At 40.1% G+C, this 25759-nt stretch overlaps 1 pseudogene; it reads left to right on the top strand.

The window, feature by feature from the left end:
- Positions 1 to 25759, top strand: part of LOC136857025 (craniofacial development protein 2-like) — a 72731-nt pseudogene that overhangs the window by 35174 nt on the left and 11798 nt on the right.

Genomic DNA, 25759 nt, shown 5'->3' with positions numbered 1-25759 from the left:
ACTCGTAATTTTTTACGCACGAGGTTGTTCTTTTGTGACTTTTAATCTTTTAGGGTTATGTACACTCACGCCAAAAATTACATCCGTAGATGATAAGTGAACACCGATATTGTCCCTTATACCTAGGAAGGCCATAAGCGGTCAAATGACCGCTTCACTTCCTTGATACGGAGAGCTCTATTCTGCTCACTGCTTGCTTCCTGTGATATATTTACAAGTGGCGCTATAGGGGTGTATGATGTAACTAAATAGTATGCCTCTAGCAGCGGTTGTGAATGGACGAGTTAGTGCCTGTCCCTTGTGTCGTATAGTGCGTAAAAATGGCTCGGCGGCAAAATCTTACTCCTGTTCAGTTATTAGCAGAACTTGAAAAGCTAGGAGAAGACGAATCAGGTGACGAAGATACATTATCAGATACAGACGCAATGAGTGACGATGAGGATTTTATACCTCAACAGTGTGATAATATGTCGGATAGTGATGGTGATTCGGCTGATGAAAATATGCACACAGTGGACTTCGCACCTACGATAGACGCAGTTACTCCTTCAACCAGCCGTGATCAATCTTGCAGCAGAGGACGATCTCTTAGCAGAGGGCAACCTGTTCGAAGAGGAAGGGGGCGAGGTGGGAGAGGTCATGAACTGGTAAAGTCTTCTTCATTTGCACCAGGGGATCAGTTATGTGGTAAGCATTGAACAACTATTTGGACTGTTATCGACAGTAGTGGGAACTCCCTGGAAGGATGGCTGCTCAGAATGTACTGAAAGAGGCAGCAGGGCCTACTTCTCACGCTAAGCGTAACGTAGAGACTAATAGCAAGGTTAGTGCCTGGAGTTTATTCATTGACGCATCCATGTTGAAGCATATAAAGATGTGCACAGAGACCGAAGCTCGTAGACAGATAATGGATAATAATTGGTCTATTTCATTGGAAGAATTAGATGGTTTCATTGCTTTGTTATAGGCCCGTGGAGCTTATAAATTAACTAGTCTAGCTGTAGATCATATGTGGCCTTCTTTATGGGGTCCCCCTGTTTTCACTAACACTATGGCAAGAAACAGGTTCAAAGAAATTCTAAGGTATTTGCGCTTTGATCTCCGAAAAATTAGATCCACTTGTTTGCAGACAGATAAATTTGCTTTGGCGTCGGCTATTTGGAACAGATTTATTGAGAATTGTTATGCGTGCTATACACCAGGAGCGAATGTCACAGCTGATGAACAACTCTTCCCCAGCAAAGCTCGGTGCAGGTTCACGCAGTACATGGCAAACAAGCCAGATAAATTTGGCATACAATTCTGGCTACTGGTAGACGTTGATTCTAAGTATGTGTGGAATGGGTTTCCTTATCTTGGGAAAGACGAAATGGGACTCGCCAATGAGTCACTGCCTGAAAATGTTGTCATGAAACGTATGGACCCATACCTCATGAAAGGACGTAACGTGACCACTGATAACTTCTTTACATCGGTAAAGTTGGCTGAGAGACTGAAAGAGAAGAAAACTAGTAATTGTTGGAACAATCAATCGAGTGGGGAAGGAAATCCCGGTGTCAATCAAAGCACTACGTATGAATCTGTACGAGACTGTCGTACTTCAGAAGGAAGATCACACTACTCTCACAGTATATCAAGGGACAGTGAACAAGAATGTGCTTCTGCTAAGCACTCTACACCCAAGTGTTCCAGTCAGTGAAGATAACAAGAAGCTCCCTAGTACTACTGAATTTTATAACGGAATTAAGTATGGTGTGGATGTAGCTGATCAAATGGCGCGTAAATACACCACTAGAGCTGGATGCCCCTGGATGCTGGATGTATTTTACAACGTTCTTGATCTAGCAGCAATAAATTCATGGATAGTCTACAAGGAAGTTACGGGACAGAGAATCTCTCGACATGATTATATTCTTGAAGTAATACAAGAACTACGATCTGATTTTGTGAAGACAAGATCCCGGTTGATTGAACTCCCTACACTTCAGCCTGAGCCTCAGATTCAGGTTCAATGTGCCAGTCGTAAGCGACGACAATGTCAAGTAAACTCCAATTGTAAACAGAACAAAACCTCTGACACATATTCTTCGTGCAACAAAGTAGTCTGTGAAAAATGTTCGTGTAAGGTAATAACTTGCATAAATTGCTTGTCAAGTGCCTAAATAGGCTTGTAAACAAAAAGAGACTGTTATTTTTATCATAATTTTTCACAAAGGCATTCAATAGCAAGTCCGCCGAAATATTTCATTGTTACCTATTAGAAGTGAGAGAATATGAACAATTATTAATATTTAACAATGGATTGATCTGTATACAATACATCCTAATGGTTAACTGTTGATTTAAAATAAATTATTGAACATTCGCATGTTTCCCAGATCCAGGATCCTAGGTATATGTCAGTAGGCGACAGCGGTCAAAAGGACCGCCTGCGGCCTTTATAGGCATGAGAAATGTTCGGCCGTTCTAGTGTTAGTGGTATTAAACACTTGTATGAAATACAAACGTAACATTCCTTCACTAGACTCGCACAATTTACCCACACCAATATATAAAATCATTATCATGAATAAACAAGTGCAATATAAACAAAAATTCACACTACCATCAGCCGCGGCTGTTCCAGTAATACAAACAATCCGTGCGTATTTTATAACGGTGTTCACTGTTAAAACAACATTGAAACAACAACTACAAAGGCACGGCGTGTTAATACGAACGATAAATAAAAGAAAATGAAAGGTTTTAAGGAAAAACACAAAGTGAAGAATCACATTAGTACACACATTCCTCTTTCATTTTATACTACACGCCCTACTCCACGTTTGTCTGTTAAAACTAGCTTCAATACGTAGAATGATCTCTGTACATCTACGGATGCGGCAGGATAGAACTTGAACTTGGGAACGAGTGTAGGTGTTAAACAATCGGGTAGATCAACATTATCACTACCAGCCAAATATTTGTGCCTAGCTACCATGTCCGACGTTTCCTGGGAAACCTTACAGTTCACGCTTCACGATCTGTATAATGTCCAGCAAAACACCAAGAGGCAACCCACGTGTTTCTAACTGGTATGATTTGCAAGTGTGCTGACAAGTGTCATTTCCCCTTGAACCGTTTAAGTGCCGAAAGAGTCCACGGGATTAATTCCATTACATTTTCTTGAAGTCTGCTTGTAAAACATGTTAAAATATGCACACTAAAAGTCGAAAACGTGCACAATGAATCTGAAATTGGAAATATATGAACTCATCTCAAATATATGCAAAATGCACATATATATATATATATATATATATATATATATATATATATATATATATATACCCGTGTGGGAATTTACCGGTTACCTCCATCGTGCGCGTCCCATTGGAATTGGGGAAGCTCGCTGGCTCTGCCGCCAGGAGAGTCAGAGGGTAGTAGGGAAATAAAATACCACCGTGAAAAAAAACTGGTCCCTTGCCAGGTTTACGGCGAAGACTGGTAAATGACCAGAAGCCAGAAAACATCTTGAGGCAATCTCTAGGGCTAACAACCCTAGTTGTAAAAGGATGGGTACCCGTACAAAGCAAAGTCAAGTCAAAAAGCATGATGGCACAACATTTCAAGAAACATACCCCAGGGGGTAAATCTTCGGATAAATCCCTCGTCGTGAACGCCACGGCGCACGAGTCTCGTTCGGATTCTGGGGGAGACTCGACATCATGCAAGAGACGAGTTGGAGCGTCTCGGTGTACCCCGAAGAGTCAAAAACTCAGGCCAAAATCTAAAACCTTTCTAGCAACTTTCAACATAAATTCACTTACACAAACTGGCAAGCTGAAAACAATCACCAAAGCTCTTCACGAAAAGCAGATATCCATAGTGGCCCTACAGGAAACAAGGTACCCAGATGAAGAGATTTTAGAATCTGAAGGCTACCGATTTTTCAAGAGCAAAGCGCAAAGAGGAATCCTCAATGGAGCTGTGATGCTTGGAACCGCGTTTGCTGTTAGAACCAAGATCCTTAAATCGGTTGCAAATTTCGAACCTGTAATGACAGATTGTCTATACTCACAATTAAATGCGCGAACAAAACTTACGCCCTAGTTAACGCATATGCTCCTACAAACGATAAGAACAAGTCTGATCCAGACGAAGTTGATAATTTATGGGACCTACTGGATGAAAAATTGAACAAAATCCCCAAACACCATGTCAAGCTTCTTTTGGGTGACTTCAATGCCCAACTAGGTCGTGAGCAGAAGTACAAGAAAGTTATAGGAAATTACCCTGCTCACAAAAGAACCAATCCAAACGGCAAAAGACTGGTGACCATTTGCGAAAATCACAACCTGCAGGTCATGTCGACCCACTTTCGCCATCTACCCAGAAAGCAAATGACTTGGCGTTCTCCCGTCCAAGCTCTCGGAGAGTTCCAAATTGATCATGTTGCGATCTCCAGGAGAAACAGCCCTGAGATTATGAATGTCAAGGTAAAGAAAGGCATCAATGTGGCCTCAGATAATTATATGTCTCTTATCAAATTCAAAGCAATTCCCGCAAACACAAGGAAGACAACCAAACAGATCACACGCTTCGACAATGATAAACTTCGGCAAAGAGTCGAGGAGTTCCAGGAGAAGGCTAGACCAAATGACTGTGACTTTAACAACGCCAAAAGTCTCTTTGTTGAGGCTGCCAAAGACGTTGCAGAAATCAAGAGAAGCAAAAAACATGCATGGTGTAATAGTACCTGCGAATCAGTCCTCCAAGAAAGACTCAATGCGTGGAAACAGTACAAATCTACGAAATCAGAAAATGATTGGGAAACCTACAAAACCCAACGTGCCCAAGCAGCTAGGGTGTTCAGAACTGAGAAACGTAAATACGAAAAATCTCTCATTGAAAAGATAGAACAAAACTTTAGGAAGAATGAAAGCAGAGAGTACTACAGAGCTTTCAAACGCAAACTCACTGGCTATAAACCACCATCTCTATGCTTTGAGCGAACGGACGGCACACTGGCGACGTCAAATGAAGAAAATTGCAGCATTCTGGCAGATTACTTCAAGAATTTACTTAATTGCTCTAATTGAGACCAAGGAACCCTTACTCAGGTACCCAGATTCCAGACCACCCGACAGAGATGAAATCAAGCGCCACATTGCCCGTCTCAAAAATAACAAAGCGCCGGGGGAAGACTCAGTAGTAGCAGAACTATGGAAAAATGCCCCAGAAGAATCACTTGATATCTTGCAAAAGCAAATAGAAGAAATTTGGAACAAGGAGACCCTACCCGAAGATTGGAAAATAGCTTTGATACATCCATTACACAAAAAAGGCAGCATGAAGAACATCAACAACTACAGAGGAATATCTTTGCTACCCGTGACTTACACAATTCTATCACTTGCCATCCTGGAGCATTTGGAAGCACAAGTCGAACATAAAATAGGTGAATACCAAGGAGGGTTCAGAAAAGGTCGCTCAACAGCTGAACAGATCCAAAATCTGAAAACGATCATCAGATATTGTACACTAAGGTCCAAGCAGTATGTGTGTGTCGTTGTGGACTTTAAGAAAGCGTACGACTCTATTGACCGGGAAGTCCTGCTAAATATCTTAAATGAATTGGGAGTTGATTTGAAACTGCTGGCATTAATTAGAGCCACCCTGACCGATACAAAATCCAAGGTGAAGTTCCACGGATGTCTCTCGCATTCCTTTGACATCAAAACAGGAATCCGACAAGGTGATGGGCTATCCCCGATACTCTTCAACTGTGTTCTTGAAAAGATCATCAGAACCTGGCGGGTGAGATTACAGGAAACCAACTACAGTCCATTGAGAATAGGAACCAAATCCAAGGGGATCGCAACAGACTGCTTAGCATTTGCCGATGATATTGCTGTTCTCTCAACCGACATAGAAACCGCTAGAGCTCAAGTTGAAATTTTAAAGGAAATTGCCGAACAAACCGGTTTGCAAATATCGTTTGAGAAAACAGAAGTAATGACTAACATCAAAGAGGCTCCATCAAAACTCCATACAAAATACGGGGACATCACCCGAGTAGACAAATTCAAATACCTGGGTGAGATCATCATGAAAAATGGACTGGACAAAGAAGCACTTCAGGAGCGAGTACGCAAACTGGAAATAGCCTACCAAACATCCCGCACAATCTACAACAAAAAATGCCTTTCCCAAAACACCAAGATAAGTCACTATGAAACAGTTCTGAAGCCAGTATTTCTATATGCAGCCGAAACCCTATCTCTAAATGCCAACAAGGGACTCCTTGAAGAACTGGAGAAAAGAGAACGCAAAATTGTGAGAGGAATCTTGGGATCAAAGTACAGAAATGGAATCCATCAAAAGAGATCCAACAAGGAAGTCCACAGCAAAATAGAGAAAATTACCGACACAATCAGAAAAAGACGGGCACGATTTTACGGTCATCTGAAAAGAATGGACATAAGAAAGTTAACTAAAGAATTCTTTCACTTTTTTGATTCAAACCCCAAAACTACAATTCCCTGGTTTAGAAATACCAAAGAAGACCTTCAAATGCTACATACCTCAGCTGAAGACGCCTTTAACAGAGATCTCTTCCGCAAGAAAATATTGACGAACGGGCTAAACCGAGACGAACAACCGATGAGAAGACACGGTGCCCCTTGGACAGAGGAGCGTAAGCAGGCCCACTCACAAAGAATGAGGGAAATTTGGGCTCTAAAGAAGGCCAAGTTCAGTGTCAAATGCAACAAGACTTAACGTGGTCCTTGATGGCCCCAGCGAATTATATATATATATATATATATATATATATATATATATATATATATATATGTGCGCTCTTAAACTTAATAATTTTTCCAATTTCACCATCATTAATATTTTTATACCGAGCGAGTTGGCTACGTGGTTCGGGTCTTGCATCCGTGAGCTAGAATTTGTGAGATGGTTGCTCAAAATCCATTGTCGGAAACCAAGAAGATGGTTTCCTGTGGTTCTCGACATTAACATCAGGCAAATACTTGGTCTGTTCCTTAATCCCTTTCTTGCGCCTAAATCTTACGGATTTCCGCAATTCTTGCCCTATGAGCCCAGACTATAGGGCATAAATAGTATAATTTAAATAGTATTTACTTGCTCTATCCATGTGCTTCATTCATATCAACCACCACTGATTTTAATTTAGGGCAGTCGCCCAGGTGGCAGATATCCTACATGTTGTTTACCTAGTCTTTTCCTAAATGCGAACACTGCATAGAAATTAGAAATTTATTGAACACCACCCTTGGTAAATTATTCCAATCCCTAACTCGTTTTCCTATAAACGATTATTTGTCGAATATATTTTCTTAAATTCCAACTTTATATTCATATTGTGATATTTTCTACTTTAAAAGCACGACTCACACTTATTCGTCTGCCAATGTAAATCCACGCCATCTCTCCACTGACAGCTCGGAACATACCACTTAGTCGAGCAGCTTATCTCCTTTTTCCCCAGGTCTGTCCCGCACAAACTTTGCAACATTTTCGTAATGCTCTTCTTTTGTCGGAAATCGCCCAGAACAAATCGAGCTCCTTCTCTTGGGATTCATTCCAGTTCACGAATCAAGTAGTTCTAGTGAGGGTCCCATACACTGGAACCATTTTCTAGTTGGCGTCCTACAAGAGATTTGTATGCCATCTCCTGTAAATCATTATTACAATCCCTAAATACCCACATAACCATGTGCAGAGAACTGTATCCTTTATCTACAATCCCGATTATGCGATTACTTCCTTCTAACAGAACACAGCATTCTTGTATTGACTTATTGAACCAAAGGGATATACAGTTTAACATTATGCTACCAGTAATATTTACTGTAAACATTAAGTTATTACTTCCATAGTTCAGGTAATTCCGTCTTTTATTCGAGGATAATATACTACCTTCTACCACTAAAGAAATAGTTACCTGACTATATGGAATAGTTCTTACACTTTCGCTAAAGGAAACAAATTTCTAGTCGTATCTTTAATCGCTCCCTTTTCGTATTACGTTACAGTCCATGAAATATTTCTCCTCCACTTTTCGTCTCTCAATTTTCTTCTCAGTGATTACATCAGAATTGTCCGTAGTCACAACAAACGCCATTGAAAATGTTAATTATGAGTTTATGTGACTAACCGGATGAGAGTGCCGCGCGGTTACAGGTAAATGTAAACACGCATAATTTATTTAATGTATTTATTGTGAAATATTAATCGATAAAGCACAACATTGTGAAATGTGGTCATCATTTCTGGCGTATAGGACAATGAAAGAAACAATTCATCCCGAATTTTGGTGCAATTTTCATGAGCACACTTTTTGCAACTATTACACTGAATCCAATCGTCATCGTAATACTTGTCACATACGATGCCGACAGATATCGCCTCTTGTAACCACGAAGGCTGAATGGGCCTCGAACCAGCCCTTAGAGCCAAGTGAAATTTCCTAACCTGGTCGGGAATCGAACCCGGTGCCTCCGGTTAAGAGGCAGACATGCCCCTGAACCGCGGGTCTGGCCTCAAATTATAAAACAAGTTATTTTAGAATCACCAGTAATACTACGAAGAAACCTAATTATTGCAATTGGTTCAACGGTCCAAATTACACACTTTCGTGCAGTCCTAATTACACGACATGCAAAGATTTAATTGATAAATAATAAGCAATATAATTTACAAATGAAACTATGTTAAAACTTACCTGGATATTTCTTCAGTGCTTCAGAAAGCTAAACATCCTCTTGGCAGAAATAACTACTTCACAGTAAACGTATTTGTAACCGAATAAGCTTGCATGGAATGTGAGTATTAAAATTGTTTTCCTCTTCCCCCTGCAACCTTTATTCCATTAGCAAAACAACGTCCAGGATAAAAGTTACCCACGGCTGTCTTGCTGACCTAGACTCAGACAGGGGGTGACCAAATTTTCAAATACAAAATATATTATTGGTCCGAATTATACGCAGGTCCAAATAAACCGGATTTCCCTACCTTACTTAAGGCCACTTCCTTGCTACTCCGAGGCCTTGCCTATCGTATTGTCGCCATAAGACCAAGCGTTGTCGGTGCGACGTAAAGCAGACTTTAAAAAAATGGCTCACGCTTGAAACACTTGCGTCATTCTGGGTCTGTGAACCAAAAGAGTCTTAAACAAGAATTCATTTTACTACGCAGTTGCGTTCAAATTTCAATTTACTATGATCTATGCCTTTAAGTAATTGGAAATAATTTTGACTTAACGGTTTCTCAGAAAGAAGCTTATTATCCGACCGCCACAGTATCTTCAGTCCTCAGATGCAAATTATCTTGGAATCTCCTTCACTCATCATTCCAAGATTACTGACGAGTTCTGGCACGGAAATGTTTTAATTTGTTTAATTAGCACGGTAATTAAGAGGGATGTAGATGAAAACCACAACAGGCCATTTTATACCGTCCGTAATTAAGCTATTTAAAAGTACTTTCCCTTTTATCTCATTTCTCTTGAAAGGAATCTCTTAAGCCTTGTTTTTCACGGACTACTGCACTTGAACTCGTCAAGTGCGTAATCAGGCTGAAGATGTGTATCGAGGTGAAACTTCCCAAGGTCTTTATAAAAAAATGCCGAGCTCGATAGCTGCAGTCGCTTAAGTGAGGCCAGTATCCAGTATCCGGGAGATAGTGGGTTCGAATCCCACTGTCGACAGCCCTGAAGAAGGTTTTCCGTGATTTCCCATTGTCACCCGAGGCAAATTCTGCGGCTGTACCTTAATTAAGGCCACGGCCGCTTCCTTCCCACTCCTAGCCATTTCCTGTCCCATCGTCGCTATAAGACCCACTTGTGTTGGTGCGACGTAAAGCAACTTGTAAAAAAAATATACTTTAACCAGGCGTTTGATGTTAGTTAAAAAGTAATGTTTTATTTCACCTGGAAAGATTAAGGCCTTCAGGCCTTCTGTTCCACCTAACTAGGTACTCAAATATACAAACATTACAATAATTAGATTAAATTCAAATTGTTAATAATACAAAAGTGATGAGTGATGAAATTAAATTGAAATGAATTAAATATAATAAGAGGAGAAATTCTTAAAATTAATATCCTACATGTGAAGAAGGAGGTAGAGCATATAATTTAGCAATACTTGAAGAATAAAGTGATTAAGAATTGTTAACTGATATTTTATCAGGTCATCCATAACAATACAATGGTTGTGGGTAGCAGCATTAAGCTTATGTATGTTCTTTATTGGAGCATAAAGTATCTCGATGTTTGTATGTTCGAATATCGTTTAACCCTCTGATACTTGGAAAGTGAGATGGAAAGTGGTTCCACTCACGGCAGACAATTACTATGAATGAATTATCATACACTCATGTTCATAAAAACCAGAACACCTTGAAAGACTGGAGATTGGAAATTCATATCCACAGGACATGTGTATAAGTATATTCTGAAGAAATGGTTAGTATTTGAACCATGTCGGCCCTCAGGTTCAGATTCGACATCGATAACTCCGAGCACCACTACCGACTGGTAAAATGTGCCTTAGGCTCTCGTTATCGCTATACACCGAAGATAATTGATCAATGGGTCTTAGGCAGACGTGAAGGATGCCTCGCAGACGTATACGAGAACCTTATCGTCGAATGAGTGTTTTTGAAACAGGGAGCATTATTGACATGAGAGAACATCCATCTGGGAAATTGTTGCTCTGTGGGACGAAGTGTGTGGGCTGTGTAACGGGTGTGTACAGAATGGTTCACAGTAGGCCGTAGAACACGATGGGAGGGGTCTAGTTCGCACCACCCAAACCCCCTCCCCACTCCCCCAGAAGATCTACACCTTATCTAAATGGCATTGCAGGACAGATCTGCGTCCTCCACTGTTCAGGTGCAATAGTGGAACATCTAAATCAGGAGTGACAGTCCGTCGCCGTTTATTATGGCCTGGGTCACCGGCGCGTCGTCCACTTCTCCGCCTACCTTTCACTAATGTGCATAAACAGGCTAGACTGCAGTGGTGTACAGAACGACGTCACTGGGGACAGGAATGGCAGCAGATAGTGTTTTCGGACGAATCCAGGTTCTGTTTGTTTGAAAATGATGACCACATTTTGGTTGGCCGCAGGCAGTGGAAAGGCATCATGTTGACTGCATTCGCACAAGAAATACAGCGCCAACTCAAGGCCTTACGGTGTGGGGTGCTATTGGGTACAACCACAAATCAGAATTGGCGCGGGTCCAGGGCACTGTGACCGACCACTCTGACCTACGTGAATGACTTCCTGCGACTCGCAGTCATACCCTTTTCTGCACGACACACCAGACGCCATATTTCAGCACGGCAATGCGCAACCACATTTTGCTGCTTAAACACGTGTCTTCTTGTTGTCACAGGATGTCAGACTACTGCCCTGGCCCGCCCGATCACCGGACTTGCCGCCAAATCGAAAATGTGTGAGATATGGTGAAAGGACGGGTGCGGCGCTGTGACCCAATGCCAACCACCAAAGATGAACTGTGGAAAAAAGTAAATGCAGCGTGGATGGCTATACCCCAGAAGGCCATCCGCGCCTTATACGCGTCGATGCCATCACGCATGGAACAAGTTATCAGTGCCCATGGAGGACCGGTTGCTACACATGCTAAACCTAGGAGATTGAAATGCTAATCGTTTCTGCTGAACATTCTAATGAACATCTCCTGAGAATATGAACTTCTTATCTCTACTCTTCAAGGTGTTCTGCTTTTTATGAACGTGAGTGTAAATGGCAGTTCTATGGTAGATAAGGCAAGGGTGGAATTATTAGTAGATCTTTTGTTAAGACTGTGATAGGATGAGAGGTATTTGAGATATGAATTAAGGTAAAATAGCTGCGAAGAATGAAGGATTTTATGGAGATGGCGTAGGGTATGTACAGTGCAGTTGATTTCTAGCCGGGGCCAAGATAGATGGTTATATGACGAGGTTACATGTTCATAGTACCGTAGGTTACGCATGCATTTTGACCACTTTGCAATCTGCTAAGTAATTTGCCTCCAGCTTCTCTATAAATCGCGTCATAATAGACCAGCATTCTTTTCAGGAAACAAGTATACCCACGCAACATGTGCAATTCAGAGAATGTTTCCTGGGTGATGTTCGTAATATGCGTTTTCCATGACATGTCATCATGGAAAGTAACGCCTACGACGTTTACTAATGACCTGAATGTTATGTTAGTATTAGGTAACATTTTAGATGGTCGACCGATATTGGTGAGTAATTTGGGGTATCCAAGGATGATTACTTGCGTGTTTTTCTGGGTGTAACGTAAGACCACATCTCAAAGACCAAGATTATTTCTTTCTATGAGCGAAAATATTTGAAAATATTAACACTTCTGTTAATTAAACTCTGGCTTACATAAGATACAATGTTAAATTAGGAATTTTTGTAATTCATCTGTAAATATATAGACAATATAGAAGTCGTTCCTTCTATTGCATGGCGATATTATTCGAGCACTTCAGATTGTAAAAACGCATTTATTTCATTTACACCCTAGAAACGCCGCAATAACTTATTATACGAGATGTTTTAAAGCCATTACCTGGGAGGAAAACCATTTTTATTAGAGCTGTGTTTCAGGAACAACGCTAGAGTGGCTGATCCTATTTCAGACAAAAGTTTTGTAACTGAAGGACAGACTAAAGCGCCCTATACACATGCGAATATGGTTCGACGAACTTGATCTTTTTCAAAGTTCACGAACCAAGATCGCTTGTGTGTGTTGTCTCACGAACCATGTTCGGGGCGAACATGGATTTCTGTCGAGGTCGAAAACTTGGTTCGTGGAGTTTTGCGACGCGTGTGTAGTGGAGGGTGCGAACATGGTCTTCCTGCCAACGGTACAAACCGGATTTGACCGGCATAGTTGATAATATGAGACCAGGCAGTGGGAGTGAGCGGTTAAGTACAGTAGTCGAGATGGTAGACACTGCGACCTTCATACATCCTAGCTTCTTGACAAATTGTATAATCTTTCAGAGGCTTTCCTTGTCTTGGAAAAGTGAATTAATGCGAATACCGAGACAGATGTAAGCAAGAGGAGGAATTGACGGGGGAAGACACCCGAGACAGATTTAGCGCTTTTTAACGCCGATAATTAATTCGTTGAAACAAAGTTGCCATACGGAAGCGAGGAAAGTTAAAGAGTTGGAAAGTAAAACGGGTTCGTCGCAAAAAGTGTGCGTGTGGTAAAACGGTCTTCTTTCACTTCCCACCGACCAAGCGGAAATACGAAACTCGAAATCTAACATTGATGTTCCAGTCCCTCTGGAAAGAGGAGCCACATGATGGCAGCCAGTACGAGGAAAGTAAACTACTGGAATCACGGATAATGATAACAATCTGTTGGATTTAAATATCAGTATTTATTTTTGATTCAACAATGATTTAAAAATTCAATACATTATGTTCCACATTGCTCATTGTATATTGCGGATACCATTCGGGAATTAAAATAACTTGCACAATCCAATCTGCTCTGTTTTTTAAAGTAATTTCTATATTAGACATCGAAAATTTGCAAACAAAATTGTAAGTGTTTTTCACTTGTGTCTTTGAGCATGTTCAAAAGATTCTGTAACATTAATTCGAGCTACCCTCATTTATTGGACATGTATATTTGTGTATGGGGAATTTACCTCCAACTATCATCCATTGTTTGAATTGCCGTTAATTTGTGATATTACACATTTAAATATGCATAGTTCTGTGATCACGTTAATTGCTTCGATTTTCCTCATTCGCTCAACAAGGGGATTATTTGTGCGCGCGGCGCGGGTCTCTCTTGAAGTGGGTGCTCTGCGGTTGTTTTCTTGCTTGTCTGCCTAGCGAGCACTGCAGTTCCGTTCTTACTGAGCTCCAAGATGGACGCAACAAGACGTGTTCTTTGGAAGATGCTTTGGAAAGGTGGCGGGATGGAAGTAAACTCTCCCGACTGAAATGGATAACGACTAAGGCTATACCTTAATACGTTTTCTATTTAATATATAATTCTACCTACAGTAATATGACGTTTTAGTGACCCTTTTATTATGTGAGCGTGTTCACCGCTGCCTGGGTGGGACAGGCATTCTAACACTGAAATAATTACTCTGATGTAAGTTTGGTGATATTGGACTACCCTAAATTGGATACTGAACCAAGGGCAAGTAAGTAATATTTATTCAAAAATGGTTTTGGTGCATCATCTACTGCAGTGAATTCAAAAACATTAACTAGACTGTTAACGAGCCAATGTTGCCACCGTTATTAAATTTTAGGCCTATCTTGAGTTTTCGCCAATATTGTGAAAATTGAAACACTTCTCTCTATCCGGTATTTGAAAATTTAGTAACCGACTGAAAAACTAAATCACTATTGTTAAAATTGTTCATGTAAGTGATATGTAAATTTAATTACGAAGTGAACTGGAATCGCGCGGTGTCAGCATACGTATGTGCATTATGTCATTCTAACTTTTGGTATTATTGATATTATTGTACGTGTTTTGTTTTCTGCTCCATATACGGTATGCGTATAGTTTTGGTCTTTAGCTTTATTATTATAATAATAATTATATTTTGCGGGTGTTTTCCTTTCCGTCATTTTCCCTGATCTTGTAATGCGTGCTCTAATTGTGTCGGATATTTCGTGTGATATTCAACTAGGTGCTTTATTGTAATGTAATCATTTTCTTGTCGATATCTTCTCTCATGTGCCTATTGTCGCAGTTCCAAGGCCACCTTGCAGTTAATTTAAAAACGACCATCTTGGTCTTTTGTTAAATTAATTCTTATATGAAATGCCACATCCTATGAATGTAAATATTGTGATTTACGTAATTATTATTATTATTATTATTATTATTATTATTATTATTATTATTATTATTATTATTATTATTATTATTATTATTATTCATGTTCGGTAACTCCTCGGTTGTAGGAAATTGATATTTCTTTGCCTGGTTCCTGAACTTTGTGGTGATTAACGCTCACATGTTTTGTTCTTACCTAGGTTTGTTTTCTTCTTGGCTCTGTTACGTCACTAGCCTACATATTTATTATCTGGTAAACGTTAAAAATTATTGGGTGGGCCTTGCCTATTATTCATAGGATAGATAGCTTGGCTCGGGAGTTGCAAACTGACTTTAATATGTATTGTCGTTCTGATCACATTGTGGAACATATTTTATCGTATCCCCTTGTAAAATTATACTGTGTCGGGGAATATTTTTCCGTTTATTGCTAACGGATATTTGGTTCATTTATTAATTTATTTTGTAATATTGGTACTGACTCTGACATTTTCTGGGTTTGTGTGTATTGGTCAGATAGTTGGTAACTGTCTATAGATTGATTTAAGGAAGGACGAAGCCTTGTTTAACCTGGTTCATAATTACTGGCCGGATTTTTAATTAAAAAGGTTTAACTTAAAATTAAAATTTAATGTTTTTGAATGGGTATTTGTTCATAATGAATTAATACAAGGTTGTAAACTTATACTGTATTATAGTTTAAACAGGTGATTTGACTTAGTATAATTTAGTGATTTATTTATTTATTTATATATACAGTATATATTTATTTATTTATTTATTTATTTATATATATATTTATTTATTTATTTATTTATTTATTTATTTATTTTTATTTTACTGGTCCCTTAACTAATTTAATTTTTAATGGTGGGAACTTTTCACTGTAAATTATAATGAATCATTCGTTTATTAATTAATTAATTAATTAATTATTTTGAAGGCAAGTTATTTATTTAAAAATGATATATTTGTTTATGAATACTAGGAGTTTTCATCTCTTTAAGTAAACATCTTATTTACATTTTAATTTCGTCTCTTATTTAATAGTTACTGATAGTGACCTGGCAACCTCTCAATAATTGATTTTAGGATCCACTACTTTTATCCTTTATGTTTGTGTCCTCCACGCGTTATCTTTGATGGTACTGCCCTCAAGGTAAATATTTTGTGATTTGTGTTCATATTGCAATTTTTGTGTTTTTATCGTTGTGCTTGTGTCCTTATGGAGTTGCAGATTCATATGCAACCACTTGTCGTAGCCAGTCCATACACCACTTGCTCCTTTTCTTCCCCTTCTTCCTGAAACAAACCAACTCGTCAAGTACAACAACAGCAGCTGCAACTTTGAACACGCTCACTTTCATGACAAGTGCGAGACCGATTTCTTCGTGCTGGGTGAACGTTTGCGCAGTGAAAGAGAATCGAACTTGGTTCGGGAATCTACTTCAGGAATCAAGTTCACCGAATCATGTTCGTATGTGTATAGGGCACTTAAGTCTTGCAGGAACATTACTATAGTGCCTGATCCTACTTCGGAATAAAGTGTTGTGAGTAAAGAACAGGCTAACGCGTGTTTTGGAATTATACCGGAACTTAAAACGATGTGCATTTGCCGACATGGTGTCAGCCTGGAGGATGATTGCGTACTTAGCTACTATTCCCGAAGTGGTAGTGCATTACTGAGACGTATTGGTCGAGAGAGATGTGAGGTAGTTTACTAATGCTTTCCTCCCTGAGCCAGAAAGCACTATTTCTGCACGACTGACCTCATAAGAAGCACAGCATAGCAGTTGGATGAACTGGCCACACCATCTAGTGGGCATTAAGAAACAGCAACACTCTCACATCTGCTTTTCTGGATAAGGAAACAATTTACGAAACATACACACGTTTTCACATATCTAGGAGTTGTACATTTTCATACTATACTGCTAATAATAAGAGATGGCTTGTGACATTTCGTAGAGGGAGGTCCGTTTACTGCCTGCCGAGGAGGGATAAAGGGAGTGGCTGTGTGGTTGCCATGGAAACGAGGGTGGGGCGACTGCGGTTGCCATGGAGATAAAACTTCTGGGAGGCTCGTCTTGCTGGGAGTTGCCAAACCTGTCACTGTCACTGATAAGAACCTGATTGTTTGTATAAGAGTGATCGCAAATGGGACGACACCGCCTGGCCAGGTAGTCTACAACAGATCACAGTGGTCAGATTGAAGGAGGGAACAAGTGAGCCGGAAGCGAGGGGTAAGAGCATGTAGAAAGGAATGCTGGAATGTGGCAACATCGTGAAATGGCACGTGCAGTGCTCCTCCCTCCAACCTTATCTGTCAGACGCCAACTTTAGTTAAGTCTAGTATAGATGTTATGCGTCATTCCATCACTTGTGGTCTTCATGTATGTAGCAATTTCATCCGACTATATAGGTATACAGATGTGACATCTACCTTGTGGCATGGCCGACTAAGGCTGTTGTAAACGATGTTCTGTTTTGTGAAGACTCCGTGATGATTATACCTGACGTCTCGGGTAGATCTTCACAGTAAGTTTGGAGAGAAATACATTGATGTTAAATAATTCTTCCTAGTGCAGTATGCACTAAGTAATTTTAATCAAATAAAGGGAATATAAACATAGATCATTACGAAGATGCTGGGAGGAAAGGAGTAACTTTGCGTCATATTCTCTTCATGATGTGAGATAACATCACGTCCAGTGAAAGATCACAAGGCCATTATGTCAAGAAAATAACGAGAAGCCTCTCTGGAAATAATATCACGAATGCAAAACCATGTAAACTCAGAAAATAAGGAAATAGGTGAGGGCTGTGTTGGAGCTGTGTTACGCACGTGTGTTGGGTGCGTATCAGAAATTAGTGAATGCATAGAACAACGATTCGTTTCTCCTAGCCTCCCCTGTAGTGATTTTTTTCAGATCACACCGTTCGCAATCTTCATCGATTTGATCAAATCTTCTTGAGTGTCTTCGGACGTATCTACCTCCATAGGCTAAACAGGAGCAGTAGACGTAGACTACTTGTCTGCGGTGTTGCGTATGATTGCCATTGTGACTCAAGAATCCGACGATTCCCTACGGAAGACAATAATTTCTTTTCATCGGCGGTTTAACTTCGCACTCACACATTGAAGGCCTTCGGAGACAGAAGGATGTCAAAGAACCAGGATTGGAAAGGTAGCATCCGTGGCCTTATTTAAGGTACAGACCCAGCATTTGGCAGGTGTGGAAATGGGAGAACATCGAAAACCATGTTGAGGGATGCCAACGGTGGGATTCGAACCCACCATCTCTCGAATGCAAGCTCGCGGCTACATGACCCTAATCACAGGGCCAACTCTGTAAAACTATGGTATGCCTTTCCATTCCAACGAGTAACAGAAAAAGAAACAGCAATTCTTTTGTAAGATAACTTGAAGGCGACGTCACACTGTTCACCCAGTAGCTGTCGAAAGAGACGAAAATGCATTAAACCAACCATAGCGCTGTGTAGAGACGTTCCTTGACCATCGGTGAACGAGTACGGAAGAGGCTCATCATTAATCTCCAGACAAAGCTGACAGCGATGAACTATTGACCGTCGGACTATCTCAAAGTTGTCTCCTGGTGCTGCGCACATTTCGTCCACTTAAAGTACAATCTCATTTGTCAGGTCTTTGTCATTATCTAAAAGAATAGCTGCGCACAGTTTGGGCTAGAAGCGGTTGTATCCAGTGGGATGATTTGTTCTATGCAGCGTTATACTCCAACTCCACCGCCACCTACCAGGTGAACAGCAAAACATGAACTTAATATTATGTGACAAACAGTGGACATTTTTATTGGCATCTGTATTATTCTTCAATTAATTCAAGTTTTTCTTGAACACTGTATAAAGGATGGTCAGAAACATCGTGAACCGAGTATATGAGCGTTAGAGCAGTGGTCATACTGATATGCAATTTGAAAAAGGAAGTCGATATCTCGCGCTGTTGTCATTGTATCAACTGCTCAAGTTAGCCCATCAGATCGCCTCGCGGACGAATTCAATTGGGCTTTACAAGACACTGTTGCTAAATCTACACGTAGCTTGGCAGGACTTGAGAGCCATGCCGAGACATGAGCATCAAACCCTAACACACCATGCGTTTCAGCCACTGCCTCCATAGCGTTCTTGCTGTGGGTCGCTCCTATGAGAGGGAGGTCCTTGTTCAAGTCCCTCCCCTGGAGACGTTTATTTCTTCTATCGGCGCTCTCAAGGCGGTCATAAACCACCTGCAAATTTAGCAACACCGCCTCTCAAAGCCAATCTGATATCGCCCCCGAAGCGACCTGATCGCCTGATAATATGACAACGGCGCGATATATCGACTTTGTTTTAATTACCTATCAGTATGACCAACACCCTAATGTTCATATACCCTGTTTCCGATCCACCTGTATACGTATTAAAATACTGTTTGTGCAACCATGACCTTCAGTTCTAAACCGTTGGCGTGTCGTAAACTGTTATGCTATTATTGTGCTTCTCTGTGGCTTAATAACCAGCATCATGAAGTGAGTGGGATAGGAAGAAGAGGAAGCGTTGTTGGCAGTTTTCTCTCTGTAGTGCAGTGTTTATTTGTTTCAAGTTGCTGCTTGTTTCATATTTATTTCATGGTGTGATCAATTGAGTTTCACATTGTGAGTTCCTTAGTACACAAATCACTTCTATCGCACCTGTGAAATATTAATAACTATACGACCAGATATGAGAATGCAGCGAGTCGCTCCACGCGGACTTGACAAGAAGTTGTAATCCAGTATTCTCAGATTTTCATTGAATCTGAGAGCTGCTCACTGATGTACCTCGAGTTAAATAATATTTCTTCTGTACGCCGTGCCAAGTCTCTTCGACATTGGTGATCATTATGGACAGGGTTCTTCAATCTTCAACATCACGGTAGAGTTATTCGACTGTTCTTATTCCAGTCCAATCTTGTTTTGAATGTTTATGAGACATTATGTTCTTCGTCTGCCTACTGTCCTCAAATTTTGTCTTTTAAAATGAGGTACAATACTGCATACTGCATGTCTGTTCCAGGTGCCCAATTTTTCTGCATTTGATGATTCTCAGCAGCCATCTTTTAGATTGTGCTCTCTGTAATATCTGTTCATTAGCGAAATGTCTATCCAGGTGAATTCTAGCATTCATCTATGAAACCACATTTTCAGAAATTCCAGCCTTTTTATGGTGGTTGTCTTCAACGTCCAAACTTAAACTCCATAGTACAAATTGATCAAACATAACATTTAACCATACGATTCACACAGAATAGCCTTCATTTATTGAACACTAATCTTGACATATGGGTCTTAATTTCAAGACCTGGTTTCAAAACATCTGATATTCAACAATAAACGTATTTAAAATTGTCAACTTGATGGATTTGTTGACCAGTTTAATATTTTTATCTCTTCTTCCTCTGAAAACCATAAGTTTCGTTTCCATTTCGTTGATTATGAGATCCATTTCTTCTTCATTTGTATTACGTTTATCTAATTATAGCTGTAGGCGTTCAATGGTATTGACAAGAAGTACTGTGTCATCTGCATACCTGAAGTTGTAATTGGCGTGGCACAAGACAAGGAACGTCAAAGACGCAGCGCATGATATAGTTCCTACAATTTCCTCGTTAACGACCGGCACGCTTTTGAAGCCTGGCTGGTCGGCTGTGTCTACATTCTTTGTCCGCGGGTTGCTAGGATTTACCTAACTCGAGACACAGCGTTGAAAACTCTTCGTTTTAACTATACAGCCACTGAGAGGAAGCAGCGAGACTGGATAGAACTGCGTGCAGCTATGCAACACTGTAGACGTGACAAGCGAGCCGGCTTCAGGACCGACACGCTTTTGAAGTACTCCACGTGGACTGTCACTGACGAAGCAATCGTATTGTTAGCCGTCTGCTATTGGCCACAATAGAGGTGAATGTAGACCGACTGCCCGGGGGGTGGTATTGCTTGAAGTCTAAGTCGTCGGTCCTTAACGAGGAAATTGAGTTAACTATAACATTTGAAGTAGCACAATAATACCGGTGCCGCTATGCACTATCGAAGAATGAAGACTAAAGGCTTCGTTAATGAACCTGCTGTAGGATTTTTAAATGTGGATGTAACGCAGAAATTTAAAGAGACCGTATATAGGCCATATGTCCAGCGAGGAGGTAATCCATGGTGTGAAAAATCATTTGAAGTCTTAGCCCTCGCAAATCGCAGGAAAGCAGCCTGTTCAGGGCACACTTTCCGAAATGACAAATAAAGTCTGATACAAGTGATCACAGAAAGATGTCCGGGTCCATGGCCAGATAGCGTGGTGGCATTTGGTCTCAGGGGTCCTCGGTTCGATTACTGGTCGAGCCTGGGATTTTAGCCTTAACCATACTGGTTCGAGACTGCACCAGCCTTCTCCGGCGGCGGCTATACGCCATTAATTAAGAGGAGACATGATGGAAGGGAACTTGACGAGGGTGGAAACATTTTCTCCTGGGCTCAGAACCTCCGAAAGTGGTTTGATATCAAAGATACGGCAACTTTAATACGAGAACAAACTACTCTACGATGGTGGGTAAACTTCCAGTAGGAGACGGAGCTAGGAAAACAATAAGTATCCATATGAATAACATATTCATTCTGAGTTATAATAAATATTTTAGAGTTTAATACTATTACGAGTGGTGGAAGAGAAGAAGAAGAAAAACTCATTTGGATGGAGTGGCTATGTCTTTTGTTGAGTGGTCACAATGAAGATTTGAATTAAGACACACTGTGACATGCTTTGAAATGCATGGTTTTAACCACAGAATTTGTAATAACAAGGAGTTTCATAAACTATTTCCAGAATGTATTTGTGAATGGCGTGAACGATTTTGCGAGAGATATCACGCATTACAGTGTACAAAGAGGATGTTATCAATCACGCAACTATGCGGTGAGTGATTCACTTACCTTAGGGATATTTTGTGCTTGCCAGCTGATTGGTTTTGAATAATGTATTTCTTTCTCTTATATGTATGTCCGATTATTCTAATAAATATAAATACATGCACTATTTGCAGTGATTATTTCATTTACCTTACAATCATTGGTGACATCCTTGAACATTCTGCACGTGTTTTGATTGAAGAGCAACAGTATATGGGGATCCGTCCCACGAAGCATTCTTCTTCGTTTGCATGCAGATAAATACATCTCCAGTGACTAACCGCTGCGAAGGGGAGAGTGATTACCAGATAATGAGCGCAGCAACAGGTACATGGTGGATGGGATGGGACGGAGCTTGTTTTCTCTGGAAGTACGGTATATTGATTTTAATGTTGATCTATCACAAACTTAGAAATAAAAATAATGTGATATGTAGTAATAGTGTAATACTTGCATAATCGTATGTTAAGGACAACCATGACGGTTACACGTTTGAGAGTAATGGTGGTATCTTCCCGTCTTCAGACGCACGTAAGTTCATATGATAGAGAAAAATATAGCCACTTACCACAGTGACTGCCACAATACGCCTGTAGCCTATGGTTCACGATCCTCTCCACATATTTTCATAAGGTCCAAGATTACTCTTATTTGTAGGATTGAGCTTGACGATGATTAGTTGTTTTAATATGAAGTAAAAAGGCATTCGATAATGTTGATTGAACCAAGGTATTAGAGATTCTGAAGGTGATCTGCATCAGATACCGAGAACGAAGAATTATTTGCAATCTGTAGAAAAATCAGTCTGCAGGGATAAGAATCGAGGACTTAAAAAAAAAAAGCAGAAATCCAGAAACGAGTGAGGAAAGCCTGGAGTTTGTCCCCCCTACTTTTCAATCTGTATATAGAATAGGCAGTAAGGGAGAAAAGGAGGAATTTGTGAAGGGAATCACAACCCAAAGAGATTAAATCAAAGCCCAGAGATTTGTTTATGATATTGTTATTTTATCGGAGACTGCAAAAGATCTAGAGAAATTGTTGAATATTATGGACAGATACCTGGGCAAGGAGTACAAGATGAAAATAAATACGACCGAAGTAAAAGTAATGGAGTGAAGTAGAACAGAGTTAGGTGATGCAGGAAATATTCAATTAGGAAATGAAGTCATAAAAAATAGATTAATATTTTTACTTAGGTGGTAAAATAACTAACGAAGGCAGAAGTGAGGAGGACATAAAATGCAGACTAGCGCAATAAAAGAAGGCCTTTATTAAGAAAATAAATTTGTTCACTTTGAACATTGATAAAGGAATTAGAAAGACGTTTTTGAAGACGTTCGTCTGGAGCGTGGCGTTGTATGGAAGTGGAATATGGACGATAACTAGCTCAGAAAGAAACAGAATAGAAGCTTTCGAAATATGGTGTTACAGAAGAATGCTAAAGGTGAGATGGATAGATTGAATCACGAATGAAGAGACACTGAATATAATTGGTGAGAGGAGATCGATTTGGTTATATTTTACGGGAAGAGGAGATAAAATTATGGGACACATTTTAAGACACACTGGACTTATGCAGTTGGTTCTTGAAGGAAATGTAGGCGATAAGAACGGTATGGATAGACTAAGGTATGAATGTGACAAGGAGATTAGAGCAGATGTTGGATGCAGCAGTTTCGTAGAAGTGAAAAGTTTATCACAAGATATGGTGGCACGGAGAGCTGCAACGAACCAGTGTATGGACGGCTGACCCAAACAACAAGACAGTAGTGGCAACTTAGAAACAGATTAAATAAGCTATCGATTGACAAACCCCTAACAGTTTCAATACAATACTAAAGAACATTCAACCCAAGCCCCTAGGTGGCACTAGTACAGACAACTGTTAATAAAATTGAAAATCGAGCACTGCGCTAGACTTCACTGTCCTAAGGAGTTTGAAGTGTTGCCTACCACTAGGGACAGGCCATGCAGATGTTACAGAATCTATTCACTGTTTTCACTCCCGGTGGAAGTTGCTTAAAATGATGCAGTATGCATTATAGTCAGCAGAACAACACGCCGATACGTCTCTTTCTGTCTGCCACAGTAAACAAAATCGCCGCTCAAATGATATGAATTATCTGAATTAAAATGTAGGTCAGTTTAATTATAGCTATTTTTACAAGCACGGGTGCTTTCATATTTGGAGTATCTAAAGGGTCTTACACTTCCCAAGAAATTACGTATACATTATACTGGCAGATGGAGCGGATGCTATACCGAAGACCTTGAGTGTGACATACGATCAAACTGCACGTCCAGGCTGAGCGGGTGGAGCTTGAATAAATCATCTTGTGTTCCTTTCAGCTGTGGATGGTTTGAAACTGCTCAATATTCATGAAGCTTTAGTACTCTAGGGAGCGAAGTCTAATATGCTAAAATTGAAATAGCCCCATAAATAATCTTTATATACATATGCACTTCATTTAATTAAATTTAATGCAATACCTTACACTGAAATACTGTCCGGCTACGTGGATAAATGGTGTGCTAGCGTTTGGTCCAAGGGGTCACGTGTTCGATTAATGGCGGGGTCGGGGATTTTAACCTTCATTGGTTAATTCGTATGGCTCGGATGATGGGTGTGTGTGCCTATTAAGCATTGTAATCATCACAGATGCATAGGTACCGGGAGAGTTGACCGTGCGGTTAGGATCGCGCAGCTGTGAACTCGCATCTGGGAGATAGCGGGTTGGAACCCCACTTTAGGCAGCCCTGAAGATTGTTTCCCGTGGTTTCCCATTTTCACACCAGGCAAATGCTTAATTAAGGTCACGGCCGCTTCCTTCCCATTCCTGGGCTTTTCCTGTCCCATCGTCGCGATAAGACCTATCTGTATCGGTGCGGCGTAAAACAAATAGCAGATGGCAAAGAATGCACAATACACTGAATATGGATTTTGAAATATAATTTATAAAAAACTACAGCTATTAAAAATGATTGTGAAGTTAGATATACATATTTAAAATCACTGTAAATTAATTACAATTAAATAAATTAATTAAAAGCTACAAAAATTATAACACGGCATTTCGAAATTTTAAAAGCAACTTCATAATACCTAGTATTAACTACTATAGTTTACTATCCTAAGGTTGGTTGGCAGCAGCTCTCCAAAAGTTCAGGTTTTGTGCCATTCTCTTCACTTCTACATAAGATTTGCATCCCAGCTCCTCCATGAGTTGATAAATATATTCCCGTCTTGGCCTTCTTCTACAATGCCTTCCTTCCTCAGAGCTCTCCAGGATGAATGCTAGTAACTCTCGTGTATGATTATATTATGCCCAATCCATGCATGTTGTTTTCCTTTTCTTTATATTCATTAACAAGCTCGGGGTTTCTCGAATTTTTTCCATTACTTCCTAGGAAGTATTATTCGGAATTGAGATCAGTTGACCTTAATCCGATGATTACAACCCCTGTCTACAAGTTCATCCTTGTTGATATCGAAGACTGCCCTTATTTACATAACTTTTTTTGGGGGATCGTCCCCCTGGCACTGATAATTAAATAAGACTATTCACTGGTGCAATACAGTAATACAAGCTCGAACTAAAATTAAGGAAGAAGGCAGTTGAGTTTGCAAAGTATTCTTATTTCATCCATGTGTCAATGACGACCAAGACATTGAAAGAAGATGTTATATTTCGAGCTTGATTCTAATTGTTTTCATGTAGATTAATCTACTGTATGATTTCGTTTCAGTTCTGAGCCCCTCAATAAATATATATATGTGCCCCAGAATAGTGTACAGCAGAATTCCATCAATAATTTCAAAACTGTAAAAATGAGCAAAAGTATGTTAACTGGGTTGAAAGGTCCAATGTGGAAAGACAGAGCTCTGGAGCCAGCAAAATCATCGCTATGAGCCGATGACCTAGATGTTAGGTCCCTTCA

The sequence above is a fragment of the Anabrus simplex genome, chromosome 1, assembly GCF_040414725.1.
Source record: "Anabrus simplex isolate iqAnaSimp1 chromosome 1, ASM4041472v1, whole genome shotgun sequence".
In the NCBI taxonomy this organism is placed as follows: Eukaryota; Metazoa; Arthropoda; class Insecta; order Orthoptera; family Tettigoniidae; genus Anabrus; species Anabrus simplex.
The sequence above is the reverse complement of the archived record's forward strand: the minus strand, read 5'-3'. Positions and strand labels throughout refer to the sequence as shown.